This window comes from Rhineura floridana, chromosome 19 (assembly GCF_030035675.1).
Source record: "Rhineura floridana isolate rRhiFlo1 chromosome 19, rRhiFlo1.hap2, whole genome shotgun sequence".
Classification (NCBI taxonomy): domain Eukaryota; kingdom Metazoa; phylum Chordata; class Lepidosauria; order Squamata; family Rhineuridae; genus Rhineura; species Rhineura floridana.
In genome coordinates this window covers 11,501,400-11,506,760 of record NC_084498.1, presented here as the reverse complement: position 1 = coordinate 11,506,760, position 5,361 = coordinate 11,501,400, and the positions used below count along the sequence as shown (strand labels likewise).

The window sequence follows — 5,361 nt, the reverse complement described above, 5'->3', positions numbered from 1 at the left end:
TGTGGAGAACCTTTGGCCCTCCAGATCTTTCTGAATTACAACTCCCATCACCACTGGCCATTGGCCATGCTTGCTGGGGCTCATGGGAGTCATAGCTCAGCAACATCTGGGGGGCAAAGGTTCCACACACCTTGCAGAGCAAGAATTTGAAGCAGGGACGTTTGACATTGTGAACATTCCTGCTTGAATTCTTGTGAGCAGAGTCAAGGTAGATGCAGCGGCAGAGCACATGGTCTACGTGCAGAAGGTCCCAGGTTCAATCCATGGCATCTTCGGTTAGAAGGATCAGGTAGCAAGTGAAGGGAAAGGTCCACCTCTGCCTGATGACTGGGGACTGGGGAACCTTTGACCCTCCAGAGGTTGTTTTGGACTCCATCTCCCCTCTGCCTCAGCCACCATGGCCAATGGTCAGAGATGATGGGACTTGGAATTTATTATTTATTTTATTTATTTAATTTAATTTATATACCGCCCTAATCCAAAAAGGCTCTCTGGGCGGTGTACATCAGAAATAAAACAAGCACAATATATAAATACAATAGATATAACAGAATCAAAAAAACAAACAAACAAGCAAGGAACCAAACTACACCAAAATACAACAATAATGCAATACTGTTAAAATACACTATAAAATACACATAAGATACGGTTTAAAATGCCTGGGAGTATAAAAAAGTTTTCACCTGGTGCCGAAAGGATAGCAGCGTCGGCGCCAGGCGCACCTCATCGGGCAGACTATTCCACAGTTCGGGGGCCACCACTGAAAAGGCCCTAGTTCTAGTCATTACCCTCCGAGCTTCTCGATGGGATGGTACTCGGAGGAGGGCCTTAGATGTTGAGTGCAGTGTACGGGAATCCAGCAACATCTGGAGGGTTTCAGGTTTCCCAGCTCTGGTGACTAATTAAGGGGAAGGGCTGTAGCTCAATGGTAGAGCATCTGCTTTGTATGCAGAAGATCTAGGTTCAATCCCTGGCATCTCCAAGTAAGCCTGAGAGTGTTCCCTGCCTGAAACCTTGAAGAGCTACTGCCAGACAATGTTGGCAATACTGAGCTAGATAGAGGAATAGTCTAATTCAGTATAAGGCAGCTTCTGAAGTTCAGAGGTGAGGGATTGGTTCAGCTCATAATGGGCTGAGGATTTCTGAACTGAAGGATGTCATCATTCAACCTGGACTCCATTTTCAAAATTTGCTGACATCTCTGGTTAGCAACCACTGCACCTGCTAAAGATTGGTTCAGCAGGTATGGCAGCTTTCTAGATGCACCTAAACTGCCCTGAAGAAGAATAGATGCATTATCATCACAGTCTGAAGATGATATGAAGGCCAGATATAGATGATATCTTACCCTGGGGTTTTGCTTTAGATCACAGATAGGGTACTTTTGATCCTCCAGATGAGGCTGTACTCCAATTCCTATCAGCCCTGTCCACTGGCCATGATGGCTAAGGAGGGGAGTTGGAATCTAACAACATCAGAAGGAGCAAAGACTCCCCAGCCCTCCATTAGACCAGGTGTGGGGAAGCTTTGGCCCTCCACATGTTGTGGAACAACAACTCCCATCATCCCTGGCCCTTGGACTTCAGCAAGATATGCCAAGCCAAAAGTTCCCCATCCCTACTTTAGATTTTTATAAGGGAGTAGCTGAATGCAGAAAGAATTAACGCAAGTCTCTGGCTAATTTTTTTTATCAGCTTTGAAAATACTGTCCAGCTGGGTCCCTTATAGACAGCAAGGCATTACAGGAGGTTGGCTCCCCACCTCGGTGAAAACTCCAAACTGACTTTAATTAGCAAGAAAAAAATTATAACTGTATTTTCTCTCTGTCAAGGTTATTGAGGAATCATACCAACAGCCTCTTCCCTGAGGCTCTCTCATTTGTCTTTACATACCACCATAGTGCTTCTGGGGTGAAGAACATTAGCTACCAACTCCAAACTACAAAGGCAATTGGAGTGTCACAACATTTTCTACTTTCTTCTGCATGAGCCATCCAAAGCAACAGTGTACCACTCACATTCACCTCTCACTAAGGATAGGGCAAGAATTTGGGTGTGAATACTTAACACTGTGAGCACATCCTATTCAAATTGTTTCAAGGCAAAATCAAGGTGGACACAGCTTACCTTGAGCAGCCCCTCCCTCTCAGTTCTGCTCACACTTCTAGCCTTCCACAGACTGTAACCCCATCATCATGTTCCAACACATATACAGACCTTGACAAAGGGGAATAGGGTAATTGTGGTGTAGGGTTCCAAGGGAGACTGGAGAGAGTCAGGAGGCTGGTAGCTTTGTCCAACCTTAGATCCCTAGATGTTTTTGGACTACAACTCACAGCAACCCTGACAGTTGACCATATTGGCTAGGGATGATGGAAGCTGTAGTCCAGATATGGGGAACCTTTGGCCTTCCAGATGTTCTAGACTACAACTTCCCTCAGCCCTAGCAAACATGGCCAAGAGCCAGGTATGAGGGAAATTGTAGTTCAGCAACATCTGGAGGGTAAAAGGGTCCCTGTGTCGGAAGTACAACAGCACGGATCATTCAGTTAGCAACCTAAAGATTAATTCCATTTCCCATTAGCCAGTTAACCAAGAGAGAGGAGGAAGAGGAGGTGTTGCCTAGCAATCAGACAGAGTGGTGTGGTTCTTGCTGAGGTGACTCATGCTCAGATTGGCTGTGCAGTTCTGAGGGAGCTTTCCCCTGTAACTGTAGTGGAGTATCTTCCTGCTATGTACCAGACGTGACCTAAGAAAAACAAAATCTTGTTATTTCTCCTAAACTTATCCCCTGCTCTTGTTCTGTTTCTCTCAGTAAAGTATTACCAGTTTCTTTTCTCCCTGGACTCTGTCTGCTTTATTCAAGTCATTATGCTAACCCCCCCCAACCTATTGTAGTAAACATCTGGGGAAGCAAGTTAAGGAAGGGTGTTCTACATAAAATGAGGGAGACCATTTTATTGGTTTGCACAGAGCACAGACGTGTGCTCTATGGCGTGTGGCCTTCCAGATGCTGGACTACAACGCTCATGATCACTGAACTCTGGCCATGCTGGTTAGGGCTGATGGGAGTCCAACAACATCTGGATGGCCACAGGTTTCCCATCCCAGGCTTGGCCACTGCTTTGAAGTCCTGCACTCAAAGTTCCTGTCTCTCTGAACTCTGTCCAGAGGGCCCATGTTTTAAAAATGAAAAGTCAACAACCTGGAATGCAGCTTTTTATCCCACACCACACATCATGTGTTATGCCAGGAGCCCACATATCTGTGCACTGCTGCCCTTTCTGATGAGTCACTAGGGATAGGGGAGGAATTTGGTTCAGTTCCCATTTCAAGGAGAACCTACCTAATTCACAGGTTCTGAAACAATACAAGAATTGAAATATAGCCATCCTTCAAAATTCACACATCTCCAAATTTTGCAATGCGGTTCTCCAGCCAAGCAACGTGTACAAAAATGTGTATACATAGAATCCTAGAATAGCAGAGTTGGAAGGGGCCTGTAAGGCCATTGCATCCAATGCAGGAATCCAACTTGAAGCATACCTGATAGATGGCTGCCAGCTGCCTCTTCAATGCCTCCAGAGCTGGAGAGCCTGGGAATTAGGTTTCCATTAAAAAAAAACTATTAAATGAAAATACAATTCACAAACATATTATTTTATTACATTTATATTTTGCCTTCTTTTTGGAGGAGCCCAGGGCAGAAAGCACATCAACAGAGTACAATTAATTTTTGGGACAACTGCTTTGCAAAAATGTGTGTATGCAAAACTACATACACATTGCAAATTATTATTATTATTATTATTATTATTATTAATTACATTTGTATACCTCCCCATAGCTGAAGCTCTCTGGGTGGTTTACAACAATTAAAAACATTAAAACCAAATATACAAATTTAAAAACACTTAAAAAAAATCAATTTGGAGGAGATTCCTGCCTGGCCAGCTCTGCACCTTGAACACAAGCCCATCTGTCCGTTCAAGAACATGAAAGACAGTCTAGCAGCAAAAGTGGGTAGCTCTCTTCCTTCCACTCTTCCTCTTCCATTTCAACCAGAGGCTGGTGATGAGGCTCCCCTTCAGAGCCTTCCTCTGCAGCCACCTCCTGTGGGGCAGCTGCCTGAAGCAGGGCCACTTTGTAGGAGGCTGAAGAGGGGCCAATTCCACACAGAGAGAGGGAAGCTGTGCAACACCAGGCAGACAAACCGGCTTCCACTGCTGCCATCAACAAGGAAGGAAGCCAGAGGACCAGTGCTGTGTCATAGATGTGGGTAATGTCAAAAGGGCACTCATTTGTTATCACAGTGAGGGCATCAGCTGGAAGGGCAGAACAGTTGCAACCGGTAAAGAGATGATGGCCACCGTTGACAACAGTGAGGGAGATGGGAACAGTGAGGGAGATGGGAAATATACGTGTGCATGTTAGGGAAATCCACACTACAAAGCTGATGAATTTTCATGATTACTTTTTTAAAAAAAAACAAGTCACAAATCAATGTGGAAATGGAGAGAACTGAACTTAAAATTGGAAAAATTAGAAAATGAAAGAAAATCAAATTGACACATTCACCCAGCCGAGTCTCTAAGTCAGAGTGTTCCCTAAGGGGGAAAGATCCCAAGTTCAATCCCAGATAAAGCTGAGGGAGGTTCCTGTCTCAAACCCTGGAAAGCTGATGCCACTCTGTGTTGACAGTACTGAGCTACCAATATTGCTAGGCACGGGAGGTTTCAAGGTTCATGACAGACTCCACCCATCTTGCTGGTTCAGTGGTGGCTTCTGGTCTGGAAGAGCTATAAAGGTTTCTAGGTCAGGCTAGGCATTTGCCTGGGCACTAACAGTACCCACTGAGTCTAGTTTGTGTTTTGTGGCTACCCCCAAATCTTCCTAGCCACCATGTTATGGTGGCTTCTGGTTTGAATTTTTGAAGCTGAAATACTTGTGGGCATCATGTCAGCTAGTTCCCTTGCTTTCCATGTGTGCTCGAAATGCTTTAATAATTTAATTTACACAATGTGATTTTTTCCCCCAAGCAGAGCTGCTGAAGTATTATTCCCAGGCAACATACAGAAGCATTTGCATTGTTCATATTCTAGTCTAGCTACGTGCTTAGAAAACATTCATAGGGAGTCATGGGGGTGGGGAGAGAGAACTGCACCTCTCTGGAACAAATACCTCACAGAATTTATGATTAATTGGCATAAAAACTTGTTGAATGGCAAAGTGCAGCAAAGAGCCCGTAGCTCGGGGGTAGAACACATGCAAGTAGAAGGCCTCTGATTTAAACCCTGACATCTCCATTTCTGGAAAGCAAGGATGTGAAAAACCTCTGTCTGATACCTTGGAGAACCAT

The 5,361-nt window shown here is 44.6% G+C and overlaps 1 non-coding gene across 1 annotated transcript; it reads left to right on the top strand.

Moving 5' to 3' along the window:
* Positions 1–917: 917 nt before the first annotated feature.
* Positions 918–985, top strand: TRNAT-UGU (transfer RNA threonine (anticodon UGU)). Its single transcript has one exon. It is a non-coding gene; the product is annotated as a tRNA-Thr (tRNA).
* Positions 986–5,361: the final 4,376 nt, after the last annotated feature.